Genomic DNA, 20370 nt, shown 5'->3' with positions numbered 1-20370 from the left:
ATATCAATACTTTAAGTCATTTTACTTTACATTTTACTTTAAAGGACATATTTAGATTTTTTTCACTAGTGGTATTTACTAATATTGAAACTAATGTTTGGTATGTGACTAAATTGCTTCTGAATTTTTGGAAACTGTGTTTGATTTTTAAAGACTTATTTTCAAGTGGATTAACATAGTAAATTATACTTCCCCAAAGCCAGTGGTAGTTATTCATTAACGTGTTTGTATATACTTGTGTTTGTGTTGAATTTGCTGAATGAATAGTCAGTTGTTCTGCTTAAGTATAAAGGCAAAAGCTTTTGAAATAGTTTCAAATAATCTAAACTCCAATTAATAAAAAATATTCTGTACTCTATCAGAGTTTTGAGGTTTTAATGATAAGCCTCAGAAAAAATTCACCCTACATGAGACAAAAGAGGTGGGGAAAAGTCATGAGAGGAATCTGGGCCAAAAATGGGCCCAGGCTAATTCCTTTAACATATAGTGGTCACAGTCTTCCTAGGTGCTGCAATTCTGTAATTGTCATTACAGTTAGTCTTTGCTTTAAAAAATTTTTTTTACTACTTCGAGCCTTTGCCTTTAACAATGATCTCAGCGTTCATATTGCATGCATGGAAGACCGTACAAGTATGGCCTGTGCATGCCCTAGCTGTTGTCCCATAGACACTTGGCCTACTTCACTCAGGATAGCCTGCTTCTCTCACTGAGAAGAGACATCTGAAGTCTACGAAGATAGATGTAGAGACACCTGTATCTCTGTATACATTTTTATATACATATATATTTGCTTTTTGTTTTTATGATAATACATTATAGAAGTGACTTAGATTCTTATGTCTTGTTTTGGATGAAGATATGAAATACGGGGTTGTTCAATATATTGAATATTTGTTCTATAGGCATCAGGTTTGTCGAAATACACAGGAAACATGCCTGGTAGGCCATCTTTTGACCACTGACAGTAGTTTTCTACTCGATCTGGAGTCAATTTACCTGACTTTGCCATCCAGAAGAAGTAGCTGGTTAAGAATAAAATTATTGAATTTTCAAATGATATTTCTACCAGAAATAGAAAGCTTTGGATACTTTCGAGTGCAGATAACAGAATAAATGTCATCCGTGTACTCATTCCACAAATATGTTTGAGAATTCACTTTGTATAAGGCACAGCCAGTGGGCCTTTTTTTGTGTGTGGGATGTGTTTGGTTTGAAAACTTTCACATTATCTCTTTTGTGTTAATGGACACTTGTGTCTTTTACGTGAGATGACATTATTTGTAATTCAAACCTATTCTAATACCTTATAGGTATATATACTGTAAGAATTCAAGAGTACTAAGTTGGTAAAATGCTTTAGAAAATATACATTTAAATTTGAATATCTAATGCCGCAAGCAAATTTATTAGAGTTTCAGATGAATATGTATTTTTGTAACTGCCAAGTAAATGAGTAGATCATAGCTTTTGCTTAAAAAATATTTTTATAAGTATTCAGTTGATAGTTGCTTTATGTATTTGAATATAATTTACATTTCATTATTTTAAATAGTAAAGTATTTTACTATTTTAAATAGTAAAATATCAAATTTGTTCTATAAACAGTAATTCTTTTGAATATATTCATATTTAACATTGTATAACCTCCAAAATGCAATGATATATTTCACCTGAGTGTATTATTGTAAGAGTCAATTTTTCCTTTGTAAAAGATACATGTAACATAGTTTCAATCATTCAATATTTTGTGAATGGTTAAAATGACCAGTGTCTTATGTATTTCATATCATTTAATTTTGTGTGGAAGACTAGAATAGTAGCATTGTGTTATTAGTGTCAATAATAAAGTAAAATGTAGTATGACCATTTTAGCTACTTTCCGTTTAAATTTAGTAAACCAATTATGTTTTCACCTGTTTGGGAGACAAAAATCCATGGAAACACAGATTTTTACCCCTTAAGAGCTCACAACCTCCATAGGAGAAACTTGATACACATATGAAACAAATCTACAAATATGAGCCAACGTAAGTTATAGAGGCAGTAATTTACCAGAAGAGGACAGGGAAAGAAGCTTAATATGGGCCACAGCATAGGACGGCTTCATGGAGATACAAGACTTGTGCTATTTCTAGATTTAAGTAGCCAATCTTCCAAGATTTATTCAGTACATACTATGTACAAGCCCCTGTCCTAGTTGCTGAGGGTGTTACAAATGCATATAATTCCCAAATTCTACAGTTAAAAGAATTTGGTATATCTATTTTATAACAATGATAGAGAATTACAGGGGCACCTGCCTGGCTTAGTCAGTAGAACATGGAACTCTTAATCTCAGGGTTGGGAGTTTGGGCCCCACGGTGAGTGTGGAACCTACATAAAATATATGTGTGTGTGTGTGTGTGTGTGTGTGTGTGTGTGTGTGTGTGTATGGAATCCCAGTGAGGAATTTGAAAAATATGTATGTTGTTGACTGCATAGGTAACCTCAGAAAAGTCAAAAGAAATAATCATTGAAGGAAACAAAAATCAATAACTAGATTTTCCTTTTTTGGAGATCGCTGGTGTTTCCCAAGTTTGCAAAACTTAACACAGTCATAAGAAAATGGAACCAGCAAGCACAGCCTATTTGTTTTAGAACAGCATTTCAGATATTGGTGTTCTAGAGATGCTATTAAGTGAGACATACACAAAGTATTTTGTGGTCAAAATAAGGTTAAGAAACACAGAATTAAACACGCGTTTTCATCATAGGATTTCTCTAACCTTTTAATGTACCTTTTAATCATGACTTTAGAGGAGAGGGGTGGTATGCTATGTTTTCCAAACTTACTAGAGGGTAGGACATATTTCATAAAAGATTTGTTGATATTTCCTTGGGACACATATATTCAGCAAAGTGCAATATGGTAAAACTATTCTAGAAATTTCATGGTAACATGAAGAGGAAAAAAGGTAAATACATGAATAGGAGATAATATAGCCCCGGAGTACCATCAAGGCTTAAAGGAAGAAAGGACAAATATTGACATAAATAGTAACAGTGGATTGGGATTAAAAGCAGGTTGTTATATAAAGTTTTTTTCTCTTTCAATTGATCTATGTTCAGGATATTAGGGGGCAAAGAAAAGCTTATTTCTTACAGGATTACAAATGTCTTCTCCGTTCTAACCATGTCAGCCCTGTAATATGATCAGATGTTGGAGTAGAGGACACTATTGTGTTAATCCTTGGCTCCAGTGTGCCATGTTTTCTGAACTAAATTTGTAATTTCCGACGGCTCTGTCCAGGGTGTCTTGAGTTAGATGACTTGAAAGTAAAAGATGAATTTTCTCTTCACAAAACATGTTTTAAAATATGCTAAGTGTAGGGTTTCATGGACTGACATTGATTAGTCATTTGAACATGATTTGAATGCATTAATACAAACATCTCACTGGTTTTTTGAAGGTAGGTCTTGATAATGTGAACACCCAAACCATCTCCAAGATTCCTTGGGATGAGGAATTTTCCTGATGTAAATGTGGACCCCTTCACTATTAATTAAAGAGGATACACGAGAGGAAGTTTCAGCATAAGTCTAGAAATTTAGCAAGTTTGTAGACATTCTGCCCTTGTCTCACTATGTTGCTTTTATTTAGGAGAGATATATGAACTCCTTGCCAGAAAAGTGATAAAATATATTATTCCAGGGCTGTGAGCTCAGAGAAAAAAGGCAGTGATCACCACATGATATAATAGAGTGTTCGGTTTAGGGCACCTTAGTTCAGAAGGATAAAGACAAGTGAGGGTATAAAAGATGGTCAAAGAATGAGTAAGGACATGCAAGGATTGATTGCCAGGAAATATTAGGTCCACTAAAGACTATTGCCGCTCTAACTGCCCACACGTTGTCTCACTGTTAACAATGTTTACCTCAGAGTTCAGACATTAGGATGTTCCCTAATTTTAGCAATGAGGGACCTGGAAGCTGTAACCAAACACAGAGAAAATACGTTCAATGATTATATGAAAGTAGGCTTTTATATACTCTTTGAAAAACTTGTTTGAATTGTGTAAAATATTATAGTTGGAAAGTAAGCTAGGATAAGCTTTGTTTTCCCCCACTTTTTAAAACTGAAGTGAGGGGCACTTGGGTGGCTCAGTTGGTTAAGTGTCTGATTCAGCTCAGGTATCTCACTGTTTGTGGGTCCGAGCTCCACATGGGGCTCTGTGCTGACAGCTCAAAGGCTGGAGCCTGCTTTGGATTCTGGGTCTCCCCCTCTCTCTGCCCCTCCCATGGTCATGCTCTGTCTCTCTCTGCCTCTCAATAATAATAAATAAATGTTAAAAAAAATTTTAATAAAAAATAATAAAATTGAAGTGAAATTCACATAACATCAAATCAACCATTATAAAGTACACAGTTCACTGGCATTTAGCACATTCACAGTGCTCTGTAGCTGTCACATCTATCTAATTCCAAAACATTTTTATCACCTCCAAACAAGCGTTTTTAATTCAAATTATTTCAAGATAATCATAGATTCACATTTTTTACAAAGTTGCCAAAGCAATTCAATGGAAGAAGGATAGACTTTTCACCCAGTGGTGCTGGGACAATTGGACATCAGAGGCATAAAAATGATTCTTGAACTCGATATTATGCCTCAGACAAAAATTAACTCAGAAAAGATCATAGATTTAAATATAAACATAAAATTGCAAAGATTTTAGAGAAAAATATAAAAGAAAATTTTCAGGATCTAGGTCTATATAGAGCTCTTGGTCGTGACACAAAACACATGATCCATAAAAGAAAAAGTTGATAAATGAGACCTTATCGAAATTCAAGGTGTTTTTCTATTTTAAGATCTCTGTGAAGACAGTGAAAAAACAGGTTACAGATTGGGAGAAAATAGTTGCAAACTACATATCTGACAAATCAGTGTCTTAGAACATGTAAAGAACTCTGCAAATAGTTGCAAAATGTTTCATACCGTATGATTCCATTTACATAGCATTCTTAAAAGGGCAAAATTATAGAAAATTCCGGAGAACAGATTAGAGGCAAATGGACAGGAAGGAAGTGTGTGTGGTTATTCAAAGGCAAAGAGTGATCTTTGTGATGGTGGAGCATTCTCCCATTTAACAGTATTCAGGTTGATAACCCAATTATTAAACTGTACTATTGCTTTCTTTTTTTTCTTCTTTTGAGAAAGAGCTAGTGGGGGAGGGGCAGAGAGAGAAGGAGACAGAGAATTCCAAGCAGGCTCTGAGAGGTCAGCACACCGAATCTGATGTGGGGCTCAAACTAAAGAAACCGTGAGATCATGACCTGAGCCAAAATCAAGAGTCCGACGCTTAAACCACTAAGCCATCCGGACACCCCTGTGCTCTTTTTTTTCAAGATATTACTTTTCTTTTTTTTTCAATGTTTTTTTTGGGGGGGGGGGGACAGAGAGAGACAGAGCATGGACGGGGGAGGGGCAGAGAGAGAGGGAGACACAGAATGGGAAACAGGCTCCAGGCTCTGAGCCATCAGCCCAGAGCCCGACGCGGGGCTCGAACTCACGGACCGTGAGATCGTGACCTGGCTGAAGTCGGACGCTTAACCGACTGCGCCACCCAGGCGCCCCAAGATGTTACTTTTCAAGGAAACTTGACAAATGTCAGATTTCTCTGAATTATTGCTCAAAACTGCATGTGAATCTACAATTATCTTAATAAAAATTTCTATTAAAAATTTAGAATGCATTTTAAATAACTTTCCAATGGTAGTTTTAAAGGTAGCTTTATTAATAAGGAAAATGTCTTCCTGAAAATGAAACCACATTTTGAGATAGAGGCTAATAAACATGATGATTTCCTTTTATTCTTCCTCCCAGCATTCATTTAGTCAGAAAGTCAGTTGCTCACATTCAGCACCCACGGTGTGGAAGGCTTAGTATTGGGATTGAGTACCCTGTCCACTGTTCAGGGGCCCTTGAGGAGCTCATATTTTAGATGTGTGGCAATCTAGTACTCTGATTTAGAGGCCCCCTTCAGCCTTTAATAGCTCTGTGACCATGGACAGGTTACTTCTTTGACCCTCCGATTCCCAGAGCTGTAAAATTGTAATAATAATACCACTTACTTCACAGGGCAGTAGCATGAATTAAATGAGATAACGTAGGTTAAGAATTTAACACTGAGTCTGACACCTGGAAGCACTCTCTAATGTTCACTAGAAAATAGACTAGTAAGTGTCTTTATGAAATTGAACTAAGATAAAAGTAGGAGGAAGTCTTACTCTGGAGAGATTGTTTTCTTCAGACTGAAGGCTTGACTGGGGAAGAGAGAGATGCGATCATAGGGGTTAGCTGCTATTTGAAATCATGATATGCCATGTTAAAGAGTTTGTAGTTTATCTTGTGGGCAGTGGTGAACCTTTGGAAGTTTTCAAACAGGTAAATAAATGAAATGATCAAAATGGTTATATATACAACAGTGCAGTTAGAAGGCTGTTGCAATGATTGAAATAGTGTTTCTCAAAGTGGGATTCTCAGGCCACGTTCATCAGACTCTCTTGAAGGATTATGCTCAGGGGTTTCATTTTTAATAAGCTTTATGAGTGATTCTTTTTGCATGCTTGGGTTTGAGAATCATGGTCTAAAGGAGAAGTGATGGGATTCTTAAAATAATATCAGAGATTTACAGAGAAGAGAGGGAATTTTGAGAAATATTTAAGGGGTAAATTAACAAGATTTGTTAATGCATAGGATGTGGGGAAGTACATTAAAGGAAGAATTAAGGATGTTGCCAGAATTTCTAACTTGGACAACTGATCTTCATAATAAGGGTCTAGGGACTGGACAGCTGAGGGTAAAATTCTGTAACACTAAAATTTAAACAAAAGAAAAGATGCTGTGGATTAAATCCAGAAGAACTATTTGAAGTGGTTGAGAGGAGATTTCAAGCAACTGGGTGGTTATGGAAGTCAAGAAAATAGAGTTCAAAGAAGGAATTGTCAAATGATTCAGGGATCATAAGTAAAATGAGAGGTAAAAAGGGCATTTGGCTGTTGAGTTACTTTTATTTCTTTGCCTTTTCTTTGTTTTTAGTTGCAGACATTTTATGAGATTTTTGTAAGATCAAAAAAATGGTTTTTTTTTTTAATTATAGCAATTAATCCCAACAGAGTGCCTAGTGTCTGGCACCACTACCAACAATAGATGATACCTGTTAGTCCATTTCCTTCAGTATAAGTGATAGAACCAAAGTCTGACTGCCTTTAACACCAAAACAAAACATAGAAAGAATGAGGCAGGGACACCTGGGTGGCTCAGTTGGTTGATTTCAGTTCAGGTTGATCTCGCTGTCGGTGAGATGGAGCCTGCATCAGGCTCTGCGCTGACAGCAGGGAACCTGCTTGGGATTCCCTTTCTCTCTGCTCCTGCCGCTCTGTCTCTCTCCCTTTCTCAAAATAAATAGTTTAATTTTTTAAAAAAAGGATGAAGCAAATGTAAATGTAGGTGGATCTTTGGAGCAGGACCAGTCATTAGGGTTAAAATAATGTCACTCAGATATTTCTCATCTCTTCATTTTGCTTTTGTTTGTTTTTGCCCTTCTCAGACCAGCTCTGCCTTAATGATAGCAAGTTGGCCACCAACATCACTGAGCTTTTAATTCAGTTTACCGATACCAGTGGAAGAGAACTTACCAAAAGTTGCAGCAAAATTCGTGCTTGCTTCTGATTGGTCTGGTCAGAGTCATGTGACTTCCCTTAAACCAATCACTAGAGCCAGGCAGATGCTGTACTCTCATTGGCAAGAATTACATTGTCCTCTCTTGCTTAAAAGGAAGAGTTGTCAGAGGATTCCCAAAAGAAAAATCAGAGTGATATTACCAGAAGCAGAAATGGATTCTGGGCAGGCACAAACAACAGATGGCCAGAGGAGTACTAGAGTATTCATGTGCCAATCTTAATTACATGCTTTATCTTGCATTGACACGTTTATCAGTGTATTTCCAGTTCTGTGAATTTCCTGATCTTTTAAAGCTAGAACGAGAAAGTAGTAGTGGTTATCTTTAAAAGAGATACTTGGTCTAAAAGCAAGGTTATATATGATAGATTATATGTTGAGCAGATGAGGAAAACGAAGAAACTATAAATAATTTTTTTCTATAAAATTGGTAGGAAAGGAAAAGGAGAGAGCTGGAGCTATAGTTTGAATAAGAGGCAGTATAAAGTGGGTTTTTGTTTTTTCACTTGTAAGCAAGGGATCAATGGAGAATTATTTCTCTATTAAGAATGAAAATGATTAGTTTTTTTTTTTTTCTATGTAGCTATTAGGTAAAATGCTTTTCACAGTAAGGGTATGTAAATACACATGTGTTGACTTTTATTTGGCTTTGACCCTTAGAGATATATTACTCAACTGTAAGTTTCCAATGTGATGTTAACCTTCGTAGAGACCATGTTATTTGGGAAAATGGGTTTAGGGGGTTACAATGCATATTTGACAGATTGATGATCCAAACACGAACTCCATATTTTGGTTTTGTTTTGTTTTGTTTGTTTGTTTATTATACACACACACACACACACACCAAATTTTTTTTATTAACTCATCTATTGGACATTTGGGTTACTTCTACCTCTTGGTTATTGTGAATAGTGCTTCTCTGAACACAGGTATGCAAATATCTATTTGAGATCCTACTTTCAATTCCTTTGGATATATATACCCAGCAGTGGGATTGTGGGCCCATATGATGCTTCTTTTTTTGTTTGTTTGTTTTATTTTTTTTTTAATTTACATCCAAGTTAGCATATAGTGCAACAGTGATTTCAGGAGTAGATTCTTTAATGCCCCTTACCAATTTAGCCCATCCCCCCTCCCACAACTACTCCAGTAACCCTCTGTTCTCCATATTTAAGAGTCTCTTATGTTTTGTCCCCTCCCTGTTTTTTATATTATTTTTGCTTCCATTCCCTTGTGTTCTGTGTCTTAAAGTCCTCATATGAGTGAAGTCACATGATATTTGTCTTTCTCTGACTAATTTCGCTTAGCATAATACCCTCCAGTTCCATCCACGTAGTTGCAAATGGCAAGATTTCATTCTTTTTGTTTGTCAAATAATATTCCATTGAATATACCGTATCTTCTTCATCCATTCATCAGTCGATAAACATTTGGGCTCTTTCCATAATTTAGCTATTGTCGATAGCACTGCTATGAACATTGGGGTGCATGTCCCCTTCAAAGTAACATACCTCTTATCCATTGGTTAAATACCTAGTAGTGCAATTGCTGGGTCGTAGGGTAGTTCTATTTTTAAGTTTTTGAGGAACCTCCATACTGTTTTCCAAAGTGGCTGCACCAGCTTGCATTCCCACCAGCATTCCAAAAGAGATCCTCTTTCTCCTCATCCTCACCTATTGTTGCCTGAGTTGTTAATGTTAGCCATTCTGACAGGTGTGAGGTGGTATTTCTTTGTGGTTTTGATTTGTATTTCCCGGATGATGAGTCATATTGAGCATTTTTTCATGTGTCAGTTGGCCTTCTGGATGGATGTCTTCTTTGGAGAAGTGTCTATTCATGTCTTTTGCCCATTTCTTCACTGGATTATTTGTTTTTTGGGTGTTGAGTTTGATAAGTTCTTTATAGATTTTGGACACTAACCGTTTATCTGATATGTCATTTGCAAATCTCTTCTCCCACTCTGTCGGTTGCCTTTTAGTTTTGCTGATTGTTTCCTTTGCTGTGCAGAAACTTTTTATTTTGATGAGGTCCCAGTAGTTCATTTTTGCTTTTGTTTCCCTTGCCTCTGGAGACGTGTTGAGTAAGAAGTTACTGCGGCCAAGATCAAGAGGTTTTTGCCTGCTTTTTCCTCGAGGATTTTGATGGCTTCCTGTCTTACATTTAGGTCTATCATCTATTTTGAGTTTCTTTTTGTATGTTGTGTAAGAAAGTGGTCCAGTTTCATTCTTCCACATGTTGCTGTCCGGTTTTCCCAGCACCACTTGCTGAAGAGACTGTCTTTATTCCACTGGATATTCTTTCCTGCTTTGTCGAAGACTAGTAGACCATACATTTGTGGGTCCATTTCAGGGTTCTGTATTCAGTTCCATCGATCTGAGTGTCTGTTCTTGTGCCAGTACCATACTGTCTTGATGATTACAGCTTTGTAGTATAGCTTGAAGTCTGGGATTGTGATGCCTCCTGCTTTGGTTTTCGTTTTCAAGATTGCTTTGGCTATTTGGGGTCTTTTCTGGTTCCATACAAATTTTAGGATTATTTGTTCTAGCTCTGAAGAATGCTGGTGTTATTTTGATAGGTAATGTATTGAATATGTAGATTGCTTTGGGTAGTATTGACATTTTAACAATATTTGTTCTTCCTATCCAGGAGCATGGAATCTTTTTCCATTTTTTGTGTGTGTTTTCTTCAATTTATTTCATAAGCTTTCTATAGTTTTCAGTGTATAAATTTTTCACCTCTGGTTAGATTTATTCTTAGGTATTTTATGGGTTTTGGTGCAATTGTAAATGGGATCAATTCCTTGATTTCTCTTTCTCTTGCTTCATTGTTGGTGTATAGGAATGCAACAGATTTCTGTGCATCGATTATATATCCTGCAACTTTGCTGAATTCATGGATCAGTTCTAGCAGTTTTTTGATGGAATCTTTTGGGTTTTCCATATAGAGTATCATGTTATCTGTGAAGAATGAAAGTCTGACCTCCTCCTGACCGATTTGAATGCCTTTTATTTCTTTGTGTTGTCTGTTTGCTGAGGCTAAGAATTCCAATACTATGTTGAATAACAATGGTGAGAGCGGACATCCCTGTCTTTTACCTGACCTTAGGGGGAAAACTCTCAGTTTTTCCCCATTGAGAATGATATTAGCGTTGGGTCGTTCATATATGGCTTTTATAATCTCAAGGCATGCTCCTTCTATCCCTACCTTCTTGAGGGTTTTTATCAGGAAAGGATGCTGTATTTTGTCAAATGCTTTCTCTGCATCTATTGAGAGGATCATATGGTCCTTGTCCTTTCTTTTATAGATGTGATGAATCACATTGATTGTTTTGCGGATATTGAACCAGCCCTGCATCCCAGGTATATATCCCACTTGGTTGTGGTGAATAATTTTTTAGTGTATTGTTAGATCCAGTTGGCTAATATCTTGTTGAGGATTTTTGCATGCATGTTCATCAGGGAAATTGGTCTAGAGTTCTCCTTTTTAGTGGGGTCTCTGTCTGGTTTTTGGAATCAAGGTAATGCTAGCTTCATAGAAAGAGTTTGGAAGTTTTCCTTCCATTTCTATTTTTTGGAACAGTTTCAAGAGAATAGGTATTAACTCTTCCTTAAATGTTTGGTAGAATTCCCCTGGAAAGCCATCTGGCCCTGGACTCTTGTTTTTTGGGAGATTTTGATTACTAATTCGATTTCCTTACTGGTTATGGGTCTGTTCAAAATTTCTATTTCTTCCTGTTTCAGTTTTGGTAGTTTATATGTTTCTAGGAATTTGTCCATTTCTTCCACATTGCCCATTTTATTGGCATATAATTGCTCATAATATTCTCTTATTATTATTTTTATTTCTGCTGTGTTGGTTGTGATCTCTCTTCTTTCATTCTTGATTTTATTTATTTGGGTCCTTTCCTTTTTCTTTTTGATCAAACTGGCTAGTGGTTTATCAATGTTGTCAATTCTTTCAACGAACCAACTTCTGGTTTCATTGGTCTGTTCTACTGTGTTTTTGGTTTCAATAGCATTAATTTCTGCTCTAATCTTTATTATTTCCTGTCTTCTGCTGGTTTTGAGTTTTATTTGCTGTTCTTTTTCCAGCTCTTTAAGGTGTAAGTTTAGGTTGTGTATCTGAGACCTTTCTTTCTTCTTTAGGAAGGCCTGGATTGCTATATACTTTCCTCTCATGACCACCTTTGCTGCGTCCCAGAGGTTTGGGGCTGTGGTGTTATCGTTTTCATTGGCTTCCATGTACTTTTTTTTTTTTTTTAATTTTTAAAAAAAAAATTTTTTTTTCAACGTTTATTTATTTTTGGGACAGAGAGAGACAGAGCATGAACGGGGGAGGGGCAGAGAGAGAGGGAGACACAGAATCGGAAACAGGCTCCAGGCTCTGAGCCATCAGCCCAGAGCCTGATGCGGGGCTCGAACTCATGGACCATGAGATCGTGACCTGGCTGAAGTCGGACGCTTAACCGACTGCGCCACCCAGGCGCCCCTTCCATGTACTTTTTAATTTCCTCTTTACCTTCCTGGTTAGCCTATTCATTCTTTAGTAGGATGTTCTTTAGTCTCCAAGTGTTTGTTACCTTTCCCAATTTTTTTTCTTGTGGTTGATGTCGAGTTTCATAGCGTTATGGTCTGAAAATATGCATGGTATGATCTCGATCTTTTTGTACTTGTTGAGGGCTGATTTATGTCCCCGTATGCGGTCTGTTCTGGAGAACATTCCATGTGCACTAGAGAAGAATGTATATTCTGCTGCTTTGGGATGAAATGTTAAGTCCATCTGGGCCAGTGTGTCATTCAAAGCCAGTTTCCTTGCTGATTTTCTGTTTAGAAGCTCTGTCCAGTGCTGTAAGTGGGGTGTTGAAGACCCCTAATATGATGGTATTATTATCAACGAGTTTCTTTATGTTTGTGATTAATTGAATTATATATTTTGTTGCCTTCAAATTTGGAGCATAAATGTTTACAATTGTTAGGTCTTGGATAGACCCCTTAATTATGATATAATGCCCTTCTGCATCTCTTGATACAGTCTTTATTTTAAAGTCTAGATTGTCTGATATATGTATAGCTGCTCTGGCTTTCTTTTGTCAACAATTAGCATAATACATGGTTCTCCATCCCCTTACTTTCAATCTGAAGGTGTCTTTAGGTCTAAAGTGGGTCTCTTGTAAACAGCATATGGGTGGATCTTGTTTTCTTATCCATTATGTTACAATACAACTTTTGATTGGAGCATTTAGTACATTGACCTTTAGAGTGAGTACTGAAAGATATGAATTTACTGCCATATGTTGCTTGTAGGGTTGGAGTTTCTGGTGGTGTTCTCTGGTCCTTTTAGTCTTTGTTGCTTTGGGTTTTATTTAGTTATTTATTTTTTTCATCTTTTCCCCCCTCAGAGAGTCCTTAAAATTTCTTGCAGGGCTGATTTAGTGATCACAAACTCCTTTGATTTTTGTTTGGGAAACCTTTAATCTCTCCTTCTATTTTGAATGACAGTCTTGGTGGATAAAGAATTCTTGGCTACATATTTTTCTGATTCAGCACATTGAATATATCCTGCCACTCCTTTCTGGCCTGCCAAGTTTCTGTGGATAGGTCTGCTGCAAATCTGATCTGTCTTCCCTTGTAGGTTAAGGATTTCTTTTTCCCTTTTTGCTTTCATGATTCTTTCCTCTCTGGAGTATTTTTTGAATTTGACTATATATGCCTTGTTGATGGTTGGTTTTTGTTGAATCTAATGGGAGTCCTCTGTGCTTCTTGGATTTTGATGTCTGTGTCTTTCCCCAGGTTAGGAAAGTTTTCCACTATGATTTGCTCTCATCACCCTTCTACCCCTTTTTGTCTATCTTCATCATCTGGGACACCTATGATTCTGATGTTTTTACTTTTTAATGAGTCACTGATTAATTCTTAAATCAAGCTCTTTTGCCTTAGTCTCCCTCTTTTTTCCTGCTTCATTATTCTCCATAAGTTTGTCCTCTCTATCACTGATTCTCTGTTCTGCCTCATCCATCCCTGCCGCCGTGTCCACCATTCGAGATTGCAGCTTAGTTATAGCATTTTTTATTGCATCCTGACTAGCTTTTACTTCTTTTATCTCCGCAGAAAAGGATTCTAATCTATTTTCGACTCCAGCTAGTATTCTTATTATCTTGATTCTAAATTCTGGTTCAGACATCTTGCTTGTATCTGTGTTGGTTAAGTCCCTGGCTGTCATTTCTTTGTGCTCTTTCTTTTGGGGTGAATTCCTTCCTTTTGTCATTTTGAAGGGAGAAAAGTAATTAATAAGGTAGAAAAAATTTTTAAATAAAAAAATTAACAACAGACACACACACAAAAAATAAATAAATGATGCTAGATCCTAGGTGTGTTTTGATCTGGGTGTTGAAAGGGGCTTGATAGATTAGAGAAAAAAAGGGGAATGAAAAATTAAAAGGAAATCATTTGAAATTTCAAAAAAATGAATCCACTGAAACAGAATAAAATGAAATAATGGAATAAAATAGAACTTGAAAAAATTTACACAAAAGTATTAAATATAGTAGAAAAAAATTAAAGAAAAATAGTTTTAATAAAAATTGAAGATAGAAATAAGTTTTTTCTCTTTGTGTATTCAAAAAAAAGAAATAAAAAATAAAAAAAACAGAAAATTGAATAGATGGACCAGAGAACATACTAAAATACGATTGAAATTACTTGTTTTCCTCTAGAAGTCAAACTAAGTGCTTTGAGTCCGTCAACTAAGCAGGCAGAGAGATTTGTGTTTCTGAAGAGCAAGGTTGGCGCTTAGTGTAATGGCTCCATTCTCCACTAGATGGCGCTGCTAGCCTACTGAGGTGGATTGTTGTGGCGCTTTTAGGTGCACATGCGCAGGCGCAGGAGCAGTGAAAAATGGCGTCGCCCACCTACCCCGTTTCTAGTGTCGGAACTGTGTTCTTCCCCACCAGCAATCTCCCACCCATTCTTTGTCTTCGGCTTCCATCTACTCCCCACTTTTATACTGTCTGTGACCAAGCCTCAAGAAGCACCTCCCTCCTGAGTTTTGTCTCAGATGCGGCCGTTTTTCCTGACCCCTTATTTCTGAGGGACTATGGCTTTGACCCCTTCTGCCCCTCTGCAGGAGGGTCTCCCTGAGCATTGGCCGAGTGCCGGCCACACCCAGGAACGTTGGTGAGACCCGTGCTGCTGCCGACACCCAGAGACTGCAGCTGGGCACCAGCCTGCCCCAGAAAAAGTTCATGCGATCGTGTAGCAGCAACATTTCAGGGATTTTGGAAAATCACAACACACATCTGGCACCAGGCTTCACCCTTAACGACCTTGTTCCAGCACTGGCGAATGTGGTTGTTCTCCCGGGTCCACTGGGGCCTTGGTCTGTTGTGGGGAGCCACACAGTGTCTACCAGATGTTCTCCCAGCAGTGAACCGCCTCTCCCTGCCTGGCCCAAAGACTCCCGGACCCCACTCTGCTCCTGGGGATTCGCCCTTCTCACCAGAGCACTGCCAGGTATCGAGCTGCGGCGTTTCAGATTCTGCGCTCCCCGTTTATAGAGTCTTAATGGAATTTAAACCCTCTCCCTTCCTCTTTCTCCCTTTTTAGTTCAGTCTCTGCGGCTGTTTCCACTTTTCCACTTTCTCTCCAGCGCTTTTGGGAGGAATGCTTTAACCGTATTCTCCACCCCCCCCCACCCCCCTGTCTCCATCCTCTGTCCACAAGCAAGCAAAAACAGCTCCCTGCCCTTTTCAGCTTCTCTCTCCCCCAGTTTACCTCTCTGCGCCCTCTTCCTGCAAGAGTTCTGTGGTTCAGGTTGTGCAGATTGTTGTGTTCGCCCTCAAATCAGTTTTCTAGGTGTGCAGGATGGTTTAGTGTTGATCTGGCTATATTTCATGGATGTGAGACACCCGAACTCCATATTTTGTTTCAGACATCCTCTGAATGTTGAAAATGCCAATAAGGCTATCTAAACAATGCAGACTTTTATACTTAAATTACACACATTATTGTCCACAGAATGAAAGTATTCTTAAAAAGTAAGAATTCTTTAGAATTCTTTAGAATTCTTTAGAATTCAGCTTATCCCTGACCATTGCTTTTGGGATAGAATAAAAAATCAGAAGTAGAAGTACTAGATGATTATTACTAGGTTTGTAATCATAAGCTAATAAGTGTCAGTGGTCTTGAATTTTAACTTTAAAACTGAAATCCATAAAGAAATGTATCTTGTGCACTCCAAGTAAAAGAGGATGGAAAGCCATTACATAGTGTTTTCACATCTGATGTTATAAATCACAAAGACATGTAAGAGGCATTGCCTGCAGCTTTTCTCACGCCTCTAGGATACATTTCAAGCATCTTTTGGAGTGCCTTTAACCCACTGTGACTTTATTCTTCAACCAGAGGAGAAAAGGGAAAAGACTGTTATTAAGTTTCATTTTTCCCAGGACCGTTTCATCAAAGTCTATGAGATCACTGAACAGAGTTATCAACTGCCTGAGCCCAGGGCGACAGATAGCAAATGATGCCAAATTCAGCTCTAGGGAAGAAGCAGAGTGAAAAGTTATCTGAAACATCTTCTATTAGCATTTATATGGACATTAGTTAAGGGAATGGTTGAAAAAAGTCAGTTGTTTGAGAAAACTGAAGAAGAGGAAGCTTGATTGCAACTCCTGCCAATGCTTCTGGGAGTAACACCATTTAAATGTTAAAAGTTGAATCACATCTCCGGTTCCAAAATTGTAATTATTATTATGTTAAATATAGAGACAATGGAAAATGTCAGAGAGAAAGGAAATATATTAGGGGATTTTCTACATATAAGGCAGTGCTAATTCTTTCTTTTTTTAATGTTTATTTATTTATTTATTTAAGAGAGGAAGAGTTGGGGAGGGGCAGTCAGAGAGGGAGGGAGAGAATCCCAAGCAAGTCTCTGCTCTGTCCGCTCAGAGCCCAACATGGGGCTCAACCTCACAAAACGTGAGATTATGACCCAAGTCAAAATCAAGAGTCAGATGCTCAACCAACTGAGCCACCCAGGCGCCCTGACAGGACTAATTCCATGGTTGACAGACTAAATGTTTCTGATCACTATGGGGAGCCCAGCAGGTAGTATTAACCCTGGCTTTTATTTTCTGTGTTCTGATGTTTTGACATCTGGGGCCTTCCTGACTCTGGAGGAACTGCCCTTCACAAGGTTACCCATGTCCTTGCTCACCAGCTAGTGTGCTTTTCAAATGTCAACCAACCAATCCAGACCCCACCTCCCCAACCACCTGCTATAGCAGGATCTCACACTCTGGGCTACTACCTCCCTGCTCTAATCATTTACCAGGCCGGGTACCAGCAACCAGGGACAGCCCTACAGCCCAGAGCCCGCTGAAATTATTTCAGCTAGCCATTCCCAAATCTGCTGATCCTACTTTGCCTGTTTGTCCCACAAAAACCACAATAAAGTCCTGCCCCCATTTTTCCTCCTCTTCCTCTGCCTCCTAACTATCCCCGGTGCTTCCCCATGTGACCCCCTGTGGCCTGGCATGCACCCTCCTCTTGGGAATTGTGAGTAACGAAATATGGTTTCAATGGTAATCATCTCCCGATCTGTTGGCCTCGCCATACCTGAATAATACTTAAACCTATTTCTAAGCAGGGATGGGGGTATGAGAGGGACAGGAGTAAGTTTCTTTTTAGAATATCCGAAAAGCTGACAATAAAGTTCTATTGGATGGTCAGATTGCCCCCCAAACCATTTTGTAATGGTCCTAGGTAGAGACTCGTTTTCAGCTGTTTGAAGTTTCCTACTTAGGGGCCACCCAAGCTCACCGGTATCATCTTCTGCTCCTCAGAGCCCATAACTGGCTATACTGGTTAGGTAGTTACTTTTAGTTAGTTGGTTGATTAGTATGTTGCTAACATGCTCACAGCTTTGGGCAGAGAACTGGATGAATTTTCTCCAAGAGGGCAAGGATGCATTCACTCTTTAAATCGTGTAATAGGTTTGTCTGTATCTGCAGAATAGGCATCAAGTGGTGGTTCCTAAATCTGGCTGACCCTGAGACTCACTCATAGAAGACATAAAATGAACCTTTTCCTGGGCCTCGCTCCAGTTTTACTAAGTAATTCTGGTGACCTGCCTGGTCTGGAAACTCTGAGACAGTATAGCTTAAACCAGCACTTCTTAAGCTTTAATGTGTGTATGAATCCGCTGGGAATCTTGTTACACTCAGATTCTCATTCAGTGGCTCTGAGTGGGTCCTGATGCTGCGTTTCTAGCAAGCTCTCTGGAGCAGTCACCACATTTTGAGTAGCAGGGCCCAGGACACAGTGCACCTGGGGGTTCTGATTCAGCAGGGTGGGCTCGACCTACGAGTCATTGCAGGTAATTTTATCATCAGATTATGTTATCATTTAGGATATACCAGCCTAAGGCTAAACATCTGTCGCGTAATAATGACAACACGATAACAGAAATAATGTGTTTATTCAAGCGATGCCTATTAGCGTGCCATGCTGTGCACTTCACTGTGCCAGGATGGGGGGCTACCGGGATCAGTGAAAACAGGAATTCTTGCTCCCGTGAGGGAGATGGCAACTGCAAGAGTAAACTCCTCAACAGCGAAGACAACACCACAGAGTGGTAAGTGCTTTGAACACTATAAAGCCTGGTAAGGAGACAGCGGCCCAGAGAATCGCTGCTGGTTTGATAAGAGCAAGAGCAACAATAACGGTGATCACCAGGACAGGTGGCTTGTGAGGAGCAGATCTTACAGGTCCGAGAATGTTGAGGCATTTTACATGGATGATCCTGTTTCCTTCTCACACCAAACTTATGGCAGACCTTTTCCTCTCTTCATTTTACAGGTGAAGCAGGTGAGGTTTACAGAGGTTTAAAAACTAGTCTTTTTAAAAATCTTATTAAAATTGTATTTGTTTAATGTTTATTTATTTTTGAGAGAGAGAGAACGCACACAAGCAGGGGAGGGGCGGAGAGAAGGGAACAGAGGATCTAATGCAGGCTCTGTGCAGACAGCAGAAAGCCCAAGGTGGGACTCGAACTTACGGACCATGAGATCATGACCTGAGTTGAAGTTGGACACTCAACCGACTAAGCCACCCACGTGCCCAAATTGTATTTAAAATACACATATAAAATTTACCATCGTAACCATCTTTAAGTGTACCGTTCAAAAGTGTTGAGCACATTCACACCGTTGTGCAACCGATCCTCGGAATTCGTATAAAACCGAAAGTCTGCACCCATTAGACACTAACTCCCCTTTCCCCCTCCCCAGCCCCTGGCAACCATTACTCCCCCTGTTTCTCTGAATTTGATGACTCGAGGTACCCCCTGTAAGTGGAATCATACAGTATTGTTTTTTCGTGACTGGTTTATTTTACCTAGGACAACGCCCTCAAGATGTAGCATGTGACGGAAATTCCTTCCTTTTTAGGTCTGAATAATATTCCATTGTATGTATCTGCCATGTTTTACCTCTTCATTTATCTGTTGATGGACACTTGGGTTGCTTCCACCTTTTGGCTATTGCAAATAAGCTGCTAAGACCCTGGGTGTCCTAATGGCTCTTCTTGCTTGTTTTCAAAAGCACCAAACTCACCAAGGCCCTTCTTGCCCCAGGGCATCATTGTTCTCTCTTCTAGGAAAGCTCTTCCTCAGATATTCTCACAGTTCAGTCTGGCACTCGGCTCAAATCTCTGCTCAAATATTACCTCCTAGGGGAAACCTTCCCTGATAACCCCATCTGAAATTCTGCTTCGTAGGCACAGCTCACTGTGCCCTTCCTTACCTTGCTCTATTGTTCTTCAGAACACTTGTCAGTACCTGGCATTATATTATGTGTTGAATTTACTTGTTTGTAACTTGTCTTCCCCTTTCAATATAACCTCAAAGAAGACTGTTCCTATAATGCTCTATCTTCTTTGCCTAGGATACTACCTGGTAGTGAGGAGGTGTAAATATTTATGGATGAATCAATGAATGATGGAAGGAAGGAAGGCAGTGGTGAAATCTGGATTTGAATCCAGACCCTCTGTTTCCAAAGCCCTTACAGGGTTGCTGCCTCACCCAACCCCAGGGGTGCTTAAGGGTCTGATTGGATAGATAGAACATGGGAATGGAGTTTCTGGGTGGAAGAAAACTTGTAGTGGAGGAGAGTGGGAAGCAATCAGTGTGAAGTTCTAGAAGTATTATCTGGATGCTGAAGGTAGAAGAAACAAGATCCAATCACAACTGAAACAAGGTCTTTATTGTGGGATGAGTATTGGCCCCCAAGAGATATGTCCATGTACTAACCCCTGGAACCTGCAAAAGCAACCTTATTCGTAGAAAGGATCTTTTTTTTGTTTTGTTTTGTTTTTGTTTTTTTGTTTACTTATTTTTGAAACAGAGCATGAGCGGTGAGGGGTAGAGAGAGAGAGGAAGACAGAATCCAAAGCAGCCTCCAGTCTCGTGAGCTGTCACAAAGAACCTGACACGGGGTTCAAACTCACAAGCCATGAGATCATGACCTGAGCTGAAGTCTGACGCTTAACCAACTGAGCCACCTGGGCACCCCTGTAAGAAGGATCTTTTTTTTTTTTTTTTTTTTTTTTAAATATATGAAATTTATTGTGAAATTGGTTTCCATACAA

At 38.8% G+C, this 20370-nt stretch overlaps 1 protein-coding gene across 1 annotated transcript in view; it reads left to right on the top strand.

The window, feature by feature from the left end:
• Positions 1–1871, top strand: part of PREX2 (phosphatidylinositol-3,4,5-trisphosphate dependent Rac exchange factor 2) — a 294292-nt gene extending 292421 nt beyond the window's left edge. The window contains exon 41 of the mRNA XM_045454996.1: positions 903–1871. The gene's annotated coding sequence lies outside the window, so the exon portion shown is untranslated. The remainder of the gene's footprint in view (positions 1–902) is intronic.
• Positions 1872–20370: the final 18499 nt, after the last annotated feature.

Source organism: Leopardus geoffroyi, chromosome C3 (assembly GCF_018350155.1).
Source record: "Leopardus geoffroyi isolate Oge1 chromosome C3, O.geoffroyi_Oge1_pat1.0, whole genome shotgun sequence".
NCBI classification, from domain to species: Eukaryota; Metazoa; Chordata; class Mammalia; order Carnivora; family Felidae; genus Leopardus; species Leopardus geoffroyi.
Note: the sequence above shows the minus strand (reverse complement) of the source record. Positions and strands in the feature narration are given on the sequence as shown.